Source organism: Scyliorhinus canicula, chromosome 16 (assembly GCF_902713615.1).
Source record: "Scyliorhinus canicula chromosome 16, sScyCan1.1, whole genome shotgun sequence".
NCBI classification, from domain to species: Eukaryota; Metazoa; Chordata; class Chondrichthyes; order Carcharhiniformes; family Scyliorhinidae; genus Scyliorhinus; species Scyliorhinus canicula.
Genome location: NC_052161.1, coordinates 139,505,458 through 139,526,862, shown reverse-complemented (window position 1 = coordinate 139,526,862; position 21,405 = coordinate 139,505,458). Strand labels below are relative to the sequence as shown.

Sequence of the window (21,405 nt, the reverse complement as noted above, 5' to 3'; positions counted from 1 at the left end):
ACACTTCAAAAGTGTCAAAAGTATATCTTAAAATAAGGGAATGAAAGACATGCACTTTCTGCTGTTTTGATAGTTGAAATGTGCCAAGCAGCAGCCATTAATCTCTGGCTGACCACGACCCGGCTCGCGGCGCAATCTCGCGAGATGTTGCAAATGTGAATCCCGCCCACAATGGATCACATTTTGGCAACTCTGCACATGAAAGCGTGGCAGTAAGCCTTACTCTAATGTACAGGTCCCCAAAGTACCTGAGGCTTTGGGATTCAACCCCTTTGCCTCAGAGAGCGTTTGGTGCTGGTTCCCACAAACGGGAACCAGACGGAACGGCATTCGTGGGGGTCTGCGAGGGGTTCAGAGACCCCCAGCTGCATGCCCGTTTGGTGGGGTGGTACCCTGGCATTGTTGGTGCCACCGGGGTACCCTGACAGTACCACCTAGGTGCCAGCCTGGCACTGCCAAGGTGCCCAGGTGGCACTGCCATCTCGGCGGAGCACTGCCAACGTGCCAAGCTGTCATTTTTATGCGCGTGTGTGATCGGGGTTGCTGTGGTGGGTATTGGGGGGGGGGGGGCAGGGGGACCCTGGGGACCCTCCCATATTGCATCTGGGCTGGGGAGGGAGGTCGGGGATTCTTTTGGGAGCTTCGGAGATCGGGATCTCTCGCTACAACGGGAAGTTGAGGCGGGCTGAACTCTCCATTGTAAAAAGCAAAGCTATGTGTGGACTCGGCCGCACATTCCCCGTTCAAGCCCCTTATTCAACACGGGCCGCGTTTAATAGCCACGTGTTTCTCGGCACTGTGAGTGCCGGCAATCACACGGCTAAACGCGCTCGCTCGGGGACTTTGTTCCCTTTTGGAAGATTCCCGCGCCTGTGGAATTTAGATAGAAGATTAGCCATGATCTTGTTGAATGGCAGAGCAGGTTTGAGGGGCTGAATGGCCTCACTCCAGCTCCTATCTCTTACATTCAAATTACATGGATTCTTAATGTCCAAAGATGTGCAGGTTAGGTGGGGTTACAGAGATAGGGTGGGGGAATGAGCATGGGTGAGGCCCTCTTTCAGAGGGTCGCTGCACTCTCTATGGGCCGAATGGCCTCTTTCTGCACTATCGGGATTCTGTGGATGCACCCTTCCTTTTTTTTTTTTTTTTTTTTTTATAAATTTAGATTACCCAATTATTTTTTTCTATTAAGGGGCAATTTAGCGTGGCCAATCCACCTACTCTGCACATTTTTGGGTTGTGGGGGCGAAACCCACGCAGACACGGGGAGAATGTGCAAACTCCACACGGACAGTGACCCAGAGCCGGGATCGAACCTGGGACCTCAGTGCCGTGAGGCGGTTGTGCTAACCACTAGGCCACCATGCTGCCCCTGGATGCACCCTTCCTGAAGGAATATCTCACAAAGTGCAATGAGCAGCAGTCCACCTGGTTTTGGAGATGTATTGTGAAGGAGGAATGTTGAGCAGGAAGCAGGAGAATTCCCTTCCCCTAACCTCCAACAATGCAGCACCCCCTCAGTACTACAGTGGAGGGTCAGCTTAAATTGTGTGCCAAAGTGGGATTGAACCCACAACGCTGCTGACGGAAGCAAGCCGTCACAGTCATTTACTATGTGAAAAATACCCTGAGCAAAAGCAAATGCCTTTCAGAAAGTATTTGATAAAAGTCTCTCAGAAAGACTGTTAACTAAAGTTGAAAGTGAAGGCAAATTCTTGACCTAGTTAGGAATTGGCTAAGTGTCAGGAGGCAGCGAGTGGGGATAACAGACAGGTACTCTCATTGGCAGAACCTGACGAGTGGAGTCCCACTAGGATCTGTGTTGGGGCCTCAACCAGTCACCATATTTATTAACAATTTAGATAATGCGATGGAATGTTACTTATCAAGTTTGCTAATGACACAGATTTTAAGCAATGTGGATGGAAGCATAAAATTACAAAGAGATATGAATAGCAAGCGAATGGACAAAACTATGGCAAATAGCGTTTCATCGTAGGTCTATGCCAGCTCATACATTTTGAACCTAAAAAAGAATTGTACAAGGGCACTCTCTAAATGATGAAGAGCTAGAAACAATGAAGGCTCAAAGATGATTTGGAAATCCTGGTACATCGATCATTGAAATGTCATGAACAGGTACAGAAAATAATCAAAGAGGCTATCGGAATGTTGGTCGTTATGGCTACAGGACTAAAACACAAGAGGATAGAAGTCATGCTGCAGTTATACAAAGCCTTGGTTCCAGGTTCTGGGCATCACACTTCAGGAAACGTATGGTGTGGATGGAGTCCAGTGTAGATTATAGAATGATACCTGGACGTCAAGGTAAATGTACAAGGAGAAAAATACACAAACTAAGGGATTAAGAAAGTCAAGTGGGGAATTGATCAACATTTTCAAGCTGTTAAGGGGAAACAAATAGGGAGAAACTATTTCTGCTGGTCTGGGAACTCTAGAACTGTGGGGTCACAATCTAAAACTTAGAGGCAGATTTTCCAGGAGTGAAATTAGGAAACATTTCTGCACACAAAAAACTTTTCCTACAGCGAGGAATGAGGCCATTTGGCCCATTGAGTCTGCACTGACCTTCTGAAAGAGCACCCTACCAAAACCCACTCCCCCACCCTACCCCTGTAACCCCACCTAACCTGCACATCCTTGGGCACTAAGGGGCAATTTAGCATGGCCAATCCGTCTAACCTGCACTTCCTTGCCTCCTGTGGGAGGAAACCGGAGCGCCCGGAGGAAACCCACTCAGACACGGGGAGAGAGTGCAAACTCCACACAGACAGTCACCCGAGGCCGGAATTGAACCCGGGTCCCTGGAGCTGTTAGGCAGCAGTGCTAACCACTGTGCCACCGTGGCGTTCCTGGGTAGTAGAACTTTGGAAACTCTCCTCTGCAAATGCCAATTGTTGCGAGACAAATTGTTAGTTTCAAATCTGAGATTGGTAGGATTTTATTCACCAAAGGTTTCGGGGATATTGAGTTAGGTCATAAACCAGCCATGACCTCACTGAACAGCAGAGCAGGCCGTGGGGCTGAATGGCCTCCCCCATGTTCCTCTGCCCCTATTCTTGGGGATGCAATGAAGTGGCTCCCTAAAACTAAATTGAAACCAATGGCATTAACATCTGTGCAAAAGTGAGTCTTTCTTTACAACGAGACTTTGAACCAAACAAATGGAATTTTCAGGAAACTCAATGTTGTTTCGGTGCTGGGATCACAATGCTGCAGAATGCCAATAATCCTGACCTATTGTCCTGGTATCCCACTAAAGCAAGGATAGAAATGCAGCAGTCAAGGTGGAACACTGATTCACTTGAGCGCTACTCCCTGGGATGAACGCTTATAAAGTTGGAGCTTTTGTCACTGGAGTGGGGTGAGGACTGAGACAGTGGAGTTCTTCAAAATGAGGAAGGGTTCGAGCAGGTAAATAGCGGCAGATTGCTTGCTGCAATCAGAGATCGGCTACTTAGAGAATACAAATCGGAGACATTCATAAAAATCATTAACGTGGGCGTTTGAAATTTGTGAATTGTTTGCCAATAAGTATTTTCAAAATGGAATTTGATATTTGCTTGCAAAACGGGCATGGGGTTCGAGCAGGAGAATTGAATTAATTTAAGTAGCTGAGATGCACAAAGACACTAGCAGAGGCTCGATGGGTCAAATGGGCCACTTACGCGCGCTCATTTAATAATAATATAATAATCTTTTATTGTCACAAGTATGAAGTTACTGTGGAAAGTCCCTAGTTCCACATTCCGGCGCCTGTTCGGGGAGGCTGGTACGAGAATTGAACCCGCGCTGCTGGCCTTGTTCTGCATTACAAACCAGCTCTCTAGCCCACTGAGCTAAACCGGCTTCGGCATGCGATTGCAAAGCTCCAAACCACTCCCTACTAAAGTGACTGGCCTTGTCACAGTACAGTCCCGAATACCATTTACCCCAAAGTTAGGAACATTTCAAAAAAGATGTTCTACAAAATGCTTTGATTCTGTATCTGAGAGGAAGCCTCGAGGCTGGGCTGGCAGAATGACCTCAAAGTGTGTTATACACAGCTGATTCCAGTTCACTGGTATTCAAAGGAATAAAAAAAGACAAAAAAAAGGTAAAATGGTAGAAAGGAAAGGTGGAGTGAAGCTTGATGTGTCAGCGTCCTTCCCCACTGCTGCCCATAGAAGTGACTAAAGTGGCTGAGCTGAGCAAAGAACCAGAGGCTGCAGAAATAGCAACTTGTAGAATGAAGAGGAAAAGAAAGGAGGCAAAGGCAGATGGGGCGGGGACTGGGTACCATTCACCTGCTTCTCAATAGCTGTGCTGTAGCTTCACCATAGATCCCTGCGTTACACTCTGCTCCTGATCCATAAAGTCACACAGCAAAGGTCTGCAAAGATTTGTGGGATAAATGAATGGGAACAGTCAAAGAGGGAGAAACAGTTGGGAAGGTGGAGAAGTAGATCGCAGCGGAGGAGAGAGAAACATAACTGACACAAGGGAGGAAAAAACAGTAGCGGAGAGGGATTAATTATTTTGGAAACTTACCAGCACCCACTGCCCTTTGGAAGGGAGGCGTAGAGAATGTCTTGGCAGAGCCAGACCTGAAAGGGTTTGAAATGGTTGAAGCAGTGGATTTATTTAGAAAAGTTACATATGTTTCTGTGCTGAGCGTTTCTGTGAGGGAGCCCCTATCCTGTCGGAATCATTCGCCATCATTCTGATTGCTCACTCGTCACTCTTTGACTGACTGGAGAGAGGCTGTGCAGTATTGTGAAAATAGTGAATCATTATTGTCAGGATGGAGTCAAAACAGATAATAGGATTATCTTAGCGTTTACTTATTGCAGCATATTGGTCCATTCAGCACAAGAGACTGACGCCACTAATCAAACAGCGTGTGCACATAGAGTGCTTTTTTCCCCCCTCTGATCTCTGTCATCAACAGTTTGAAGCATTTTAGCTCAGTGTAGCTGACAGAATCGGCCATCATATATTGCAGATCTGTTGTTCAAAGATTATAGGAAAAGTAAAAATGCCTCCGTTCTCAGCAGGGTTTAAATGTATTGAATAATTAAACTTCGAGATTGATTAAATAAGGCAGAAATAGGGCTGGCAGTCCTAAACGTCTTTCGGTACCCCACACACACACACACACATCAGTGTTGATCCTCTACTCCTCCTCCCCCCCTTGTCCGCCTTCCCACATCCCCAGCGACCATAGTGAATTGTCTACCAACCTGCTCAGGTGGCACCGCCAACCAAGTCACACATTGGTCAACTTGCCGGTTGAATTGAGGAATAAATACTGTTCTCTCTCTCTCTCTCCCAGCCGCTCTCCCAGCCGCTCCCCTGTCAGGACGTGCCAGACCAGGAGTCACCCCTGTTCACCCCCTCACGCCCCAGATTCCTGATTCAGGACAAATATTGTTCAGGACACCCACTGTTTAAAAATGAGGGTTCGCCCATTTAAAAGGGGGGGTTGAGGAGAATCTTTCCCCCTTGGAGGGCGGCAAGTCTCTGGAACTCAGAGCCTCAAAAGGCAGTGAAAGCAGAATCTCTGACAATCTTTCAGACAGAGCGGAATAGATTCTGGATTAACAAGGGAGTGTGGGGCTGAGGTTCCAATCAGATCAGCCACCATCTTATTGAATGGTGGAGCAGGCTGGAGGGGCTGAGTGGCCTCCACCTGCTCCTAATCCATATGTTTGTACGTATGTAATTCCTATAGACCCTGGAGCTGGTCACACAACTGCCTATTTGGTTATGGCAAATCTGCAGCAGCATAAGAAGATTGAGTTGGAAATTTGAAGAGAAAATTAAATATTGCTTACCATAAAATACAAAATAAATGGGCAACGCAGCCCCCCCAATACATTTTACTTTCCCTTCTCCAAACATCTTAACCAAGGCTTACATCTCCCCTTGACAATCAATGGCATTACCAGCACTGAATTCCCCACTAGCAACCTCCTGTAGGTTACCAATGACCAGAAACGGAACTGGACTCGCCATAGGAATACTGTGGCTACCAGAGCAGGTCAGAGGCTAGGAACCCTGCGGTGAGTAACTCACCTCCCGACTCCCCAAAGCCTGTCCACCATCTACAAGGCACAAATCAGGAGTGTGATGGAATGCTCTCCACTGGATAAGTGCAGCTTGAGCAAGACTCAAAAGGTCAGCATCATCCAGTACAAAGCGCCCCATCTGAATGTTACCCCAGCCTCCATCTTAAACATTTTCTCCCTCCATCACCGACAGCCATGTGTACCCTCTACAAGATGCAGGGCAGCAACTCTCCAAGGCTCCTTTGACAGTGCCTTCCAAGCCCATGGCCTCTGCCATCTAGAAGGACAAGAGCAACAGGTACATGGGATCAACACCACCTGGAGGTTCCCCTCCAAACCACACACCACCCTGACTTAGAAATATATCGCTGATCTTTCACCCTAACCGCACAGTGGGTGTACCTACACCTCAAGGACTGCCGCGGTTCAAGAAGCAGCTTACCACCACCTTCTCAAAGGCAACTAGGGATGGACAATAAATGCTGACCTAGCCAGCGATGCACACATGGGAAGAAAAATAAAACTGTCGGCTCAGACTTTACGGGATGGGAATGATTGTCTTTTGCATGTTCCTTGCGGAGTGCAAGCTGCCTTGTTGAAAAACTCAATCAATGTTGTATATAAGGTTGTCCAGCTTGGCACCGACCTTTAGGCCAGAGTGGAACTACTGAAGCCGTAGATTATAGCCTTGTAAATAAACCAATATTGCTTTGATACAACTCAGTATGGACTCTCTGTGACTTTATATTAAAAAAACACTCAGCTGTAACGAGGACGAGGTGGGGATTCCCACTCAGCTTTTCGACCTACCCCTGAAACCCTCCCACTGTGAAACACTCTTAAACTCTGGTATATTCTTTTCCGAATGGCAAGGTTGATCATTACGAGCCTTCATTGTAGCCATTGTGGAAACAAAATGAACAGAAAGGAAAACAACGAGGAAGGAAACAGGTTTCCCCAAACATGATAAAGCTGAAGTTTGCCAGTCGGTGTTGTGCTTGGATCTGGATGATGTGTTCCTCAAGATTTAAGTGTGCTGCGGGATTGACATATTGGGGTGTTATAGCCGTAGTTGAGTTACGGTCAGAGCAGATATTGGAGCTGACTGGTCGTGGCTCTTTGCAGTCCCAGCTAGAATAAGGAATGCAAAGGCATTTCAAACAACTCCACTTGATTCCAAAGTCTTGATATCACCCAGTGCCCGTGACACTGTGCCGGACACTGCAATCTCAACGAAGAAATGCGACAACTCGGATTGTTAACACTTCTAAATATTTGGATTTCTAACCTCTCCACATCTAAGATGCTATTTAAAACTGATCTGTTTAATCAAACATTTTATTACCTGTCCAAATGACTCCCGTGCTCAGAGACCACTTTTGTTCAATTACATTCGTGTGGAACACTTTGGGCCATTTTTATTATGTTAAAGGTGCTATGCAAATGTATATTAGCATTCTTGTTGAGGAGCCGTTGATTGGTAGTTTGAGGTTTAATGTTTCCGTGTACATACAGGCTGCTTTCAAGATGCCCCAGAGCTGACAGTCTGAGCTGGGGAACTTGGAGGACAGGCAAATAGATTGGATTGAACCCCTAAACAGCAGACTGATCTGGCCAGGATGTTTGCAGGTTAGATGCATAACCTGGGTTCCTGATGAATTCTCCTGTGGTATTCTGAATTCAGAGGGAGCCAGGATTCAGGAACAGGAGGGATGCTCAGAGACCTGTCTGGTCCCACACTTATTAACACTGCTAAAGAAGAGGCGCGGAATTCTCCGCTCTCCACGGGGCGTGGGAGAATCGTGGGAGGGCCTCTCGACATTTTTTACGCCCCCCTGGCGCCCCCAGCGATTCTCCCCACCCCCCCTCCCCCCGGCTCGGAAGAATCGCCGCTCGCCGTTTTTCACGGTGAACGGCGATTCTCCGAGCCCGATGGGCCGAGCGGCCGGCCCTTCACGCCCGTTTCACCACGGCAGCAACCACACCTGGTCGCTGCTTTCGTGAAACGGGCGGCAGATGCCCGTTTGGGGCATCTAGGGGCCCGATTGGCACGGGAGCACCACGACTGTGCCCGGGAGGGGACAGGCCGGTGCCCACCGATTGTCGGGCCAGCGTCCAAAATGGACGCACTCTTTCCCCTCCGCCGCCCCGCAAGATCAAGCCGCCACGTCTTGCCAGGCGGCTGAGGAGAAAGACGGCCACCGCACATGCACAGGTTCGTGCCGTCTGCGCGATGAAGTCATCCGCGCATGCACGGGTTGGACCCGAGTTGGATGAGGTCGCTGGCGAGAAAGACGGAGGCCCGCTCCTAGCCCCCCGGGTGGGGGTGAATTAGGTGCGGGGAGCGGGCTCCGAGGCTGTTGTGAACCTCGGCCGAGTTCCTGACGGCCTTCACGAATTCGGCCCCCTGCGGAGAATTCCGCCCGAGAAGTTTGAAAGGTGCCAGATGTAGCATTGGGAAGTTGAACATATAAACTGACCATGCAAATAACACAGAATATATATGAAGATTTACATTGTGTGTTTTATGTTTGCCGTATGTATTTTCCTTTCATGTACGGAATGATCTGTCTAAACTGTACGCAGAACAATACTTTTGACTGTACATCGGTACACGTGATAATAAAGCCAATCCAATCCAATGAAGATGAGGCAAATCCCAAATGTTCCATCCCGGACCGGGGGGGGAGGGGGGAACATATCCAGGCAAGATCCGCTTGAAATTCCAAAATGGATTGAAAATTATTCCCGTGAGAAATAACTATTTGTTGATGTACTATTTGTCGACGTACTCTCTCAATTATTCTTTTTGTCTACCATGTTCGTACTGTGTACGTTCCCTCGGCCGCAGAAAAATACTTTTCGCTGTACTTCGGTACATGTGACAATAAATCAAATCAATCAATTAATCGAAATAGAAACAGGGAAGGAAAATGCCATTAGGGGATGGGAATGGGTCGGGAGACGCGATAGATACAAGACCAGGAAGTTGAAGAAACGTGTGCTTTCTGGCGATGGGGAGAGCTCACCTGTATTAACTGGGAATGAAGGAGTGACAGGCATGAATAGACCGTCTGGGTTCGGGGTGGGGGGGGGGGGGGGGGGGGGGGGGGGGGGGTGAGATGGGGGAAGAATTTGGCTCGATTGCGCCCGAGTGAACGACAATCATTTAAAGGACAATCAGTTAAAATATCTGTCAAAGCCCCGAATCACAGTTGATGAATCTTTGCTAAAACAGGGCAAATAATATACTTCACTCCTGTCATTGTGGATTTAGCAGGAATTGCAAATCGGGGTTGCTATTCTCCTAACTTTTAAACGGGCAGAGTGAAACGAAAGGAGGCTGGAACTTCAACGTGGTTTCAATCCAGTCCTTCCTGAGGTTTAAAGGGATAACGGTCTCTTTAAACGCAGTTCTGCTTTGCAGAGTACAGGCTGATTAATGACATGTGACAGAGCATCAAAGCGATGAGGGCGACCGTTAACAGTATTTTTTGTTTTCTTTTACTTTTACCACATGTGGATGTCACAAATAAATCCTCACTTTAATTTGCATATTAATTGGACAAAAACGTCAACCATCTTTCATTAAATGAAATGATCCGCCGATTTGGAGACATAAAAATGAATACTTACTGAAAACTGACCGTACATATTAAACACAGAGGGCTCGAGTCAAGTGTTAAAGGGCCAACAAACCTTTTATTTAATCTTAATACACTGAATTTTAAAGCTATAAAGGATGTTAATAAAAAGCGCAGCACAATATTTCCTCTGAAACGATCCAGCATTTAAAACTAAGCTTGAGAGAGGAGATGATAGTTGCAGTGTAGAAATGTGCAGCTATGCAAACAGAAAACACTGCAGCTGGATTTTTATACTTGTTACACGCTCCGAAACACAGTGAGTCTGATTGAGAATGATGCAGAGGATTTGCAGACCTCTGATGGTGAAGTGTGGCCTTGTCTGGCTCGCTCTTTAACATTCAGTTTGCACAATGCTCTGAGACAAGTGAGTACACTTTGGCGATGCACTAGCTGGTGACCTGGCCCTGGAATCAGATCGTTAAAACACTTTTGACTTTCCAGGAATCAGTTGAGTTGAGTGGACCCCCTCATAGATACACTGTGCTCGCAACTTGGTGCCAAAGACACAGAGGATTCACTAATGGGTCAACATGAGGCAATGTTCAAGAGAGTGATTCTTCAGCCGTTCCAGTCTACACTGATCTGACCAGTACTAAATAAGCCTGAGTTACAGGACAGACTAACGCAGGAGTACAGGTCAGATTGTGACTTCCACTGGGTTTCATTAACATTCTGGCCACAATGTTTCCTTCCATCCATGTCGAACTGAGTGTGCTTTCAACACCTACTCAGCCTGCCCAGTGATGTGGTGACCACACACCCTCACCCTCCAAACCGGAAATACCCCACTCTTCATATTCCTTCACCTCCTCATCTGTCCCACACTGAATTTGACCTCTGGGCTTGACCACGAATTTGTGGCACAGTTAAAACAGCCCACGTCCACTGACCCTGCCCCGTGCCCACTGACCCTGCTCTGTGGCACACTGACCCTGCCCCGTGCCCACTGACCCTGCTCCATCCACACTGACCCTGCTCTGTGGCACACTGACCCTGCCCCGTGCCCACGGACCCTGCCCCATGCCCACTGACCCAGCTCCAGCCAGACTGACCCTGCCCCGTGCCCACTGACCCTGCCCCGTGCCCACTGACCCTGCTCCATCCACACTGACCCTGCCCCGTGCCCACTGACCCTGCTCCATCCACACTGACCCTGCCCCGTGCCCACTGACCCTGCTCCATCCACACTGACCCTGCCCCGTGCCCACTGACCCTGGTCCATCCACACTGACCCTGCCCTGTGCCCACTGACCCTGCCCTGTGCCCACTGACCCTGCCCCGTGCCCACCAACCCTGCCCCTTGTCCACTGACCCTGCCCCATCCACACTGACCCTGCCCCATCCACACTGACCGTGCTCCATCCACACTGACCCTGCCCCGTGCCCACTGACCCTGCCCCGTGCCCACTGACCCTGCCCCATCCACACTGACCCTGCCCCGTGCCCACTGACCCAGCCCCATCCACACTGACCCTGCCCCGTGCCCACTGACCCTGCCCTGTGCCCACTGACCCTGCCCCGTGCACACTGACCCTGCCCCGTGCCCACTGACCCTGCCCCGTGCACACTGACCCTGCTCCATCCTCACTGACCCAGCCCCGTGCACACTGACCCTGCCCCGTGCCCACTGACCCTGCCCCTTGTCCACTGACCCTGCCCTGTGCCCACTGACCCTGCCCCGTGCCCACTGCCCCTGCCCCTTGTCCACTGACCCTGCCCTGTGCCCACTGACCCTGCCCCATCCACACTGACCCTGCCCCGTGCCCACTGACCCTGCCCCGTGCCCACTGACCCTGCCCCATGCCCACTGACCCTGCTCCATCCACACTGACCCTGCCCCGTGCCCACTGACCCTGCCCCGTTCCCACTGACCCTGGTCCATCCACACTGACCCTGCCCCACGCCCCCTGACCCTGCCCTGTGCCCACTGACCCTGCCCTGTGCCCACTGACCCTGGTCCATCCACACTGACCCTGCCCCGTGCCCACTGACCCTGGTCCATCCACACTGACCCTGCCCCACGCCCCCTGACCCTGCCCTGTGCCCACTGACCCTGCCCTGTGCCCATTGACCCTGCCCCGTGCCCACTGACCCTGTCCCGTGCCCACTGACCCTGCCCCGTGCCCACTGACCCTGCCCCATGCCCACTGACCCTGCTCCATGCCCACTGACCCTGCCCCATGCTCACTGACCCTGCCCCGTTCCCACTGACCTTGCCCCATCCACACTGACCCTGCCCCGTCCACACTGACCCTGCCCCACGCCCCCTGACCCTGCCCTGTGCCCACTGACCCAGCCCCTTGTCCACTGACCCTGCCCCTTGCCCACTGACCCTGCTCCATCCCCACTGACCCTGCCCCATGCCCACTGACCCTGCCCCATGCCCACTGACCCTGCCCCATGCCCACTGACCCTGCCCCGTGCCCACTGACCCTGCTCCATCCACACTGACCCTGCCCCATGCCCACTGACCCTGCCCCTTGCCCACTGACCCTGCTGCAGCCAGACTGACCCTGCCCCATGCCCACTGACCCTGCCCCATGCCCACTGACCCTGCCCCATGCCCACTGACCCTGCCCCGTGCCAACTGACCCTGCCCCACGCCCCCTGCCCCCTGCCCCGTGCCCACTGACCCTGCCCTGTGCCCACTGACCCAGCCCCATGCCCACTGACCCAGCCCCGTGCCCACTGACCCTGCCCCGTGCCCACTGACCCTGCCCCATCCACACTGACCCTGCCTCGTGCCCACTGACCCAGCCCCGTGCCCACTGACCCTGCCCCGTGCCCACTGACCCTGCCCCATGCCCACTGACCCAGCCCCGTGCCCACTGACCCTGCTCCATCCACACTGACCCTGCCCCATGCCCACTGACCCTGCCCTGTGCCCACTGACCCTGCCCCGTGCCCACTGACCCAGCCCCGTGCCCACTGACCCTGCCCTGTGCCCACTGACCCTGCCCTGTGCCCACTGACCCTGCCCCGTGCCCACTGACCCTGCCCCATGCCCACTGACCCTGCCCTGTGCCCACTGACCCTGCCCCGTGCCCACTGACCCTGCTCCATCCACCCTGACCTTGCCTCGTGCCCACTGACCCTGCCCCGTGCCCAAGACCCTGCCACATGCCCACTGACCCTGCCCCATGCCCACTGACCCTGCCCCATGCCCACTGACCCTGCTCCATCCACACTGACCCTGCCCCATCCACACTGACCCTGGTCCATGCCCACTGACCCTGCCCCATCCACACTGACCCTGCCCCATGCCCACAGACCCTGCCCCATCCACACTGACCCTGCCCCTTGTCCACTGACCCTGCCCATCCACACTGACCCTGCCCCATCCACACTGACCCTGCCCCTTGTCCACTGACCCTGCCCCGTGCCCACTGACCCTGCCCTGTGCCCACTGACCCTGCCCCGTGCCCACTGACCCTGCTCCATCCACACTGACCCTGCCCCGTGCCCACTGACCCTGCCCCGTGCCCACTGACCCTGCCTCGTACCCACTGACACTGCCCCTTGTCCACTGACAGTGCCCCGTTCCCACTGACCCTGCTCCATCCACACTGACCCTGCCCCATCCACACTGACCCTGCCCCGTGCCCACTGACCCTGCCCTGTGCCCACTGACCCTGCCCCATCACCACTGACCCTGCCCCATGCCCACTGACCCTGCCCTGTGCCCACTGACCCTGCCCCGTGCCCACTGACCCTGCCCCATGCCCACTGACCCTGCCCCGTGCCCACTGACCCTGCCCCGTGCCCACTGACCCTGCCCCGTGCCCACTGACCCTGCCCCGTGCCCACTGACCCTGCCCCATGCCCACTGACCCTGCTCCATCCACACTGACCCTGCCCCGTTCCCACTGACCCTGCCCCTTGTCCACTGACCCTGCTCCATCCACACTGACCCTGCCCCATGCCCACTGACCCTGCCCCTTGCCCACTGACCCTGCCCCATCCACACTGAACCTGCCCCGTGCCCACCAACCCTGCCCCTTGTCCACTGACCCTGCTCCATCCACACTGACCCTGCCCCATGCCCACTGACCCTGCCCCTTGCCCACTGACCCTGCCCCATGCCCACTGACCCTGCTCCATCCACACTGACCCAGCTCCATGTCCACTGACCCTGCCCTGTGCCCACTGCCCCTTGCCCATTGACCCTGCTCCATCCACAGTGACCCTGCCCCTTGCCCATTGACCCTGCCCCATGCCCACTGACCCTGCCCTGTGCCCACTGACCCTGCCCCGTGCCCACTGACCCTTCCCCGTGCCCACTGACCCTGCCCCATCCACACTGACCCTGCCCTGTGCCCACTGACCCTGCCCCGTGCCCACTGACCCTTCCCCGTGCCCACTGACCCTGCCCCTTGCCCACTGACCCTGCCCTGTGCCCACTGACCCTGCCCCATGCCCACTGACCCTGCCCTGTATCACAAGGGGGTGACAGTGGCATTGTGGTAACGTCACTGCGCAGTAACCCTGAGGGACAGGCCAATGCTCGGGGGGACACGTTCCAATCTCACCACAGCAGCTGGTGGAAATTAAATCAAATTATTAAAAGTAAATCTGTAATTGAAATCTAGCCTCAGTAACCGTGACACAAAACTATTGATTATCGTAAAGCTCATCTGGGTCACTAAATTCCTTTAGGGAAGGAAATCTGCTGCCCGACACGTGACTCCAGGCGCACAGCAAGTGCCCCCCAACCAGGCCGAGCGGAAAATTCAACTCTGTGGCTCAAAGGGATTGGCAGTAAATACCCTGATAGGCTGTACAGATACTGACCTGTGTTACACTGACCCGTGTTATACTGACCCGTGTTACACTGACCCGTGTTATACTGACCCATGTTACACTGATCCGTGTTGCGCTGACACTGACCCATGTTACGCTGACACTGACCCATGTTACGCTGACACTGACCCGTGTTACGCTGACACTGACCCATGTTACGCTGACACTGACCCGTGTTACGCTGACACTGACCCATGTTACGCTGACACTGACCCGTGTTACGCTGACACTGACCCGTGTTACGCTGACACTGACCCGTGTTACGCTGACACTGACCCGTGTTACGCTGACACTGACACGTGTTACGCTGACACTGACCCGTGTTACGCTGACACTGACACGTGTTACGCTGACACTGACCCGTGTTACGCTGACACTGACCCGTGTTACGCTGACACTGACCCGTGTTACGCTGACACTGACCCGTGTTACGCTGACACTGACCCGTGTTACGCTGACACTGACCCGTGTTACGCTGACACTGACCGGTGTTACGCTGACACTGACCCGTGTTACGCTGACACTGACACGTGTTACGCTGACACTGACCCGTGTTACGCTGACACTGACCCGTGTTACGCTGACACTGACCCGTGTTACACTGACACTGACCCGTGTTACGCTGACACTGACCCGTGTTACACTGACACTGACCGGTGTTACACTGACACTGACGGTGTTACACTGACATGACCGGTGTTACACTGACACTGACCAGGTTACACGACGGTGTTACACTGACACTGACCGGTGTTACACTGACACTGACCAGAGTTACACTGACCGGTGTTACACTGACACTGACCAGAGTTACACTGACCGGTGTTACACTGACACTGACCAGAGTTACACTGACCGGTGTTACACTGACACTGACCAGAGTTACACTGACACTGACCGGTGTTACACTGACACTGACCGGTGTTACACTGACACTGACCGGTGTTACACTGACACTGACCGGTGTTACACTGACCGGTGTTACACTGACCCGTGTTACACTGACCGGTGTTACACTGACACTGACCGGTGTTACACTGACACTGACCGGTGTTACACTGACACTGACCAGTGTTACACTGACCGGTGTTACACTGACACTGACCGGTGTTACACTGACACTGACCGGTGTTACACTGACACTGACCGGTGTTACACTGACACTGACCAGTGTTACACTGACCGGTGTTACACTGACACTGACCGGTGTTACACTGACACTGACCGGTGTTACACTGACACTGACCGGTGTTACACTGACACTGACCGGTGTTACACTGACACTGACCAGTGTTACACTGACCGGTGTTACACTGACACTGACCGGTGTTACACTGACACTGACCGGTGTTACACTGACCCGTGTTACACTGACACTGACCGGTGTTACACTGACACTGACCGGTGTTACACTGACACTGACCGGTGTTACACTGACACTGACCGGTGTTACACTGACACTGACCGGTGTTACACTGACACTGACCAGTGTTACACTGACCGGTGTTACACTGACACTGACCGGTGTTACACTGACACTGACCGGTGTTACACTGACCGGTGTTACACTGACACTGACCGGTGTTACACTGACACTGACCGGTGTTACACTGACACTGACCGGTGTTACACTGACACTGACCGGTGTTACACTGACACTGACCGGTGTTATACTGACACTGACCGGTGTTACACTGACACTGACCGGTGTTACACTGACACTGACCAGTGTTACACTGACCGGTGTTACACTGACACTGACCGGTGTTACACTGACACTGACCGGTGTTACACTGACACTGACCGGTGTTACACTGACACTGACCAGTGTTACACTGACCGGTGTTACACTGACCGGTGTTATACTGACACTGACCGGTGTTACACTGACACTGACCGGTGTTACACTGACCGGTGTTACACTGACCGGTGTTACACTGACACTGACCGGTGTTACACTGACACTGACCGGTGTTACCCTGACACTGACCGGTGTTACACTGCCACTGACCAGTGTTATATTGACCGGTGTTACCCTGACATTGACCGGTTTCATACTGACACTGACCAGTGTTATATTGACCGGTGTTACACTGATAATGACCGGTGTTATACTGACCGGTGTTACACTGACCGGTGTTACACTGACCAGTGTTATATTGACCGGTATTACACTGACACTGACCGGTGTTACACTGACACTGACCAGTGTTATACTGACTGGTGTTACACTGACCGGTGTTACACTGACCGGTGTTACACTGACCGGTGTTACACTGACACTGACCGGTGTTACACTGACCGGTGTTATACTGACCGGTGTTACACTGACACTGACCGGTGTTATACTGACCGGTGTTACACTGACCGGTGTTATACTGACACTGACCGGTGTTATACTGACCGGTGTTACACTGACCGGTGTTACACTGACACTGACCGGTGTTATACTGACCGGTGTTACACTGACCGGTGTTATACTGACACTGACCGGTGTTATACTGACCGGTGTTACACTGACCGGTGTTACACTGACACTGACCGGTGTTATACTGACACTGACCGGTGTTACACTGACCGGTGTTACACTGACACTGACCGGTGTTACACTGACCGGTGTTACACTGACACTGACCGGTGTTATACTGACACTGACCGGTGTTATACTGACCGGTGTTATACTGACCGGTGTTACACTGACCGGTGTTATACTGACCGGTGTTATACTGACCGGTGTTACACTGACCGGTGTTATACTGACCGGTGTTACACTGACACTGACCGGTGTTATACTGACCGGTGTTATACTGACCGGTGTTACACTGACCGGTGTTATACTGACCGGTGTTATACTGACCGGTGTTACACTGACCGGTGTTATACTGACCGGTGTTATACTGACCGGTGTTACACTGACCGGTGTTACACTGACCGGTGTTATACTGACCGGTGTTACACTGACCGGTGTTACACTGACCGGTGTTATACTGACCGGTGTTACACTGACCGGTGTTACACTGACCGGTGTTACACTGACCGGTGTTACACTGACACTGACCGGTGTTACACTGACCGGTGTTACACTGACCGGTGTTATACTGACCAGTGTTATACTGACACTGACCGGTGTTACACTGACCGGTGTTATACTGACCAGTGTTATACTGACACTGACCGGTGTTACACTGACCGGTGTTACACTGACCGGTGTTACACTGACCGGTGTTATACTGACCAGTGTTATACTGACACTGACCGGTGTTACACTGACACTGACCGGTGTTACACTGACCGGTGTTACACTGACCGGTGCTATACTGACACTGACCGGTGTTACACTGACACTGACCGGTGTTACACTGACCGGTGTTACACTGACCGGTGTTACACTGACCGGTGTTACACTGACCGGTGTTACACTGACCGGTGCTACACTGACCGGTGTTACACTGACCGGTGTTACACTGACACTGACCGGTGTTACACTGACCGGTGTTACACTGACACTGACCGGTGTTACACTGACCGGTGTTACACTGACACTGACCGGTGTTACACTGACCGGTGTTACACTGACCAGTGTTACACTGACCGGTGTTACACTGACCGGTGTTACACTGACCGGTGTTACACTGACCGGTGTTACACTGACCGGTGTTATACTGACCGGTGTTACACTGACCGGTGTTACACTGACCGGTGTTACACTGACCAGTGTTATACTGACCGGTGTTATACTGACACTGACCGGTGTTACACTGACCAGTGTTACACTGACACTGACCGGTGTTATACTGACCGGTGTTACCCTGAAACTGACCGGTGTTACCCTGACACTGACCCATGTTACACTGAAACTGACCCGTGTTACACTGAAACTGACCGGTGTTACCCTGACACTGACCCGTGTTACACTGAAACTGACCGGTGTTACCCTGACACTGACCGGTGTTACACTGACACTGACCCATGTTACACTGAAACTGACCCGTGTTACACGGAAACTGACTCGTGTTACACTGAAACTGACCCGTGTTACCCTGACACTGACCCGTGTTACACTGACACTGACCCGTGTTACCCTGACACTGACCCGTGTTACACTGACACTGACCCGTGTTACACTGACACTGACCGGTGTTACACTGCCACTGACCAGTGTTACACTGACACTGACCGGTGTTACACTGCCACTGACCCGTGTTACACTGACACTGACCGGTGTTACACTGACACTGACCCGTGTTACACTGACACTGACCGGTGTTACACTGCCACTGACCAGTGTTATATTGACCGGTGTTACCCTGACATTGACCGGTTTCATACTGACACTGACCCGTGTTACACTGAAACTGACCGGTGTTACACTGACACTGACCAGTGTTATACTGACCAGCATTATACTTGATGTGGAGATGCCGGCGTTGGACTGGGGTGAGCACAGTAAGAAGTCTTACAACACCAGGTTAAAGTCCAACAGGTTTGTTTCAAACACGAGCTTTCGGAGCGCTGCTCCTTCCTCAGGTGAATGGAAAGGCTTGTTCCAGAAACATTTATATAGGCAAAGTCAGAGATGCTGGACAATGCTTGGAATGCGAGCATTTGCAGGTAATCAAATCATTACAGATCCAGGGAGAGGGATAATCACAGGTTAAAGAGGTGTGAATTGTCTCAAGCCAGGACAGTTGGTAGGATTTTGCAAGTCCAGGCCAGATGGTGGGGGGTGGATGTAATGCGACATGAATCCAAGATCCCTGTTGAGGCCGCACTCATGCGTGCGGAACTTGGCTATAAGTTTTTGCTCGGCAATTCTGCGTTGTCACGTGTCCTGAAGGCCGCCTTGGAGAACGCTTACCCGGGAGATCAGAGGCTGAATGCCCTTGACTGCTGAAGTGTTCCCCGACTGGAAGGGAACATTTCTGCCTGGTGATTGTCGCACGATGCCCGTTCATTCGTTGTCGCAGTGTCTGCATGGTCTCGCCAATGTACCACGCTTCGGGACATCCTTTCCTGCAGCGTAAGAGGTAGACTACATTGGTCGAGTCGCACGAATATGTGCCGCGTACCTGGTGGGTGGTGTTACCACGTGTAATGGTCCAATGGTGTAATTTGCTGCAAACAATGGTTTGTTTGAGGTTGCGCAGTTGTTTGAAGTATATACTGATCGGTGTTACACTGACCCATGTTAAATTGACACTGACCTGTGTTATTCTGCCACTGACCAGTGCTACACTGACACTGACCGGTGTTACACTGACACTGACCTGTGTTATTCTGCCACTGCCCAGTGTTACACTGACACTGACCGGTGTTACACTGACACTGACCGGTGTTACACTGACACTGACCGGTGTTACACTGACCGGTGTTATACTGACACTGACCGGTGTTACACTGACACTGACCGGTGTTACACTGACCGGTGTTATACTGACCGGTGTTACACTGACACTGACCGGTGTTACACTGACACTGACCGGTGTTACACTGACACTGACCGGTGTTACACTGACCGGTGTTACACTGATACTGACCGGAGTAACACTGCCACATTTCCAGAGTAATGCTTGACGCGTGTTCCACTGAGAGTGAACCGTGTTCTGCTTGTCAGTGGCAAATTGACTGGTGTTATACTGACACCTTTTTAAAATCCATTATCGGATGTGGGCGTTGCTGGTTAGACCAGCATTTATTGGTCATCACCGTTGCCCTTCAGAAGGTGGTGGTGAGCGGCCTTCTTGAACCGCTCTAGTCCCTGAGGTGTAGGTACACCCACTGTGCTGTTAGAGAGGGAGTTCCAGGATTTTGACCCAGTGACAGTGAAGGAACGGGGATATATTTCCCAGTCAGGGTGGTGAGTGATGTGTAGGGGAACCTCCAGGTGGTGGGGTTCCTGGGTTTCTGCTGCCCTTGTCCTCCTAGATGGTAGTGATTGTGGGTTTGGAAGGTGCTGTCGAAGGAGCCTTGGGGGTTATACTGACACTGACCTGTGTTATACTGACCGGTGTTATACTGACACTGACCCGTGTTACACTGACCGGTGTTACACAGACCGGTGTTACACTGACCGGTGTTATACTGACACTGACCCGTGTTATACTGACCGGTGTTACACTGACCATTGTTACACTGACCAGTGTTATACTGACCATTGTTACACTGACACTGACCGGTGTTATACTGACACTGACCCGTGTTATACTGACCCGTGTTATACTGACCATTGTTACACTGACACTGACCTGTTATACTGACCGGTGTTATAGTGACCCATGTACACTGACACTGACCGGTTTTACACTGACCCGTGTTACACTGACACTGACCGGTGTTACACTGACCGGTGTTATACTGACCGGTGTTACACTGACACTGACCGGTGTTACACTGACCGGTGTTACACTGACCGGTGTTGAACTGGCACTGACTGGTGTTAGAATGACCGGTGATAGACTGACCAGTTTTAAACTAACATTGTCCACTGACTCTGGCCATTGTTATACTGACCGGTGTTACACAGACCGGTGTTATACTGACCGGTGTTACACTGCCGCTGACCGGTGTTACACTGACCGGTGTTATACTGACCGGTGTTATACTGACCGGTGTTACACTGACCGGTGTTACACTGACCAGTGTTACACTGACCGGTGTTATACTGACCGGTGTTACACTGACCGGTGTTACACTGACCGGTGTTATACTGACCGGTGTTACACTGACCGGTGTTACACTGACCGGTGTTATACTGACCGGTGTTATACTGACCGGTGTTACACTGACCGGTGTTACACTGACCGGTGTTATACTGACCGGTGTTATACTGACCGGTGTTACACTGACCGGTGTTACACTGACCGGTGTTATACTGACCGGTGTTA

At 52.1% G+C, this 21,405-nt stretch overlaps 1 protein-coding gene across 9 annotated transcripts in view; it reads left to right on the top strand.

Annotated features, from left to right (window-relative positions):
* Positions 1-21,405, top strand: part of casz1 (castor zinc finger 1) — a 507,648-nt gene that overhangs the window by 155,947 nt on the left and 330,296 nt on the right. The gene's annotated exons all lie outside the window — the stretch shown is intronic.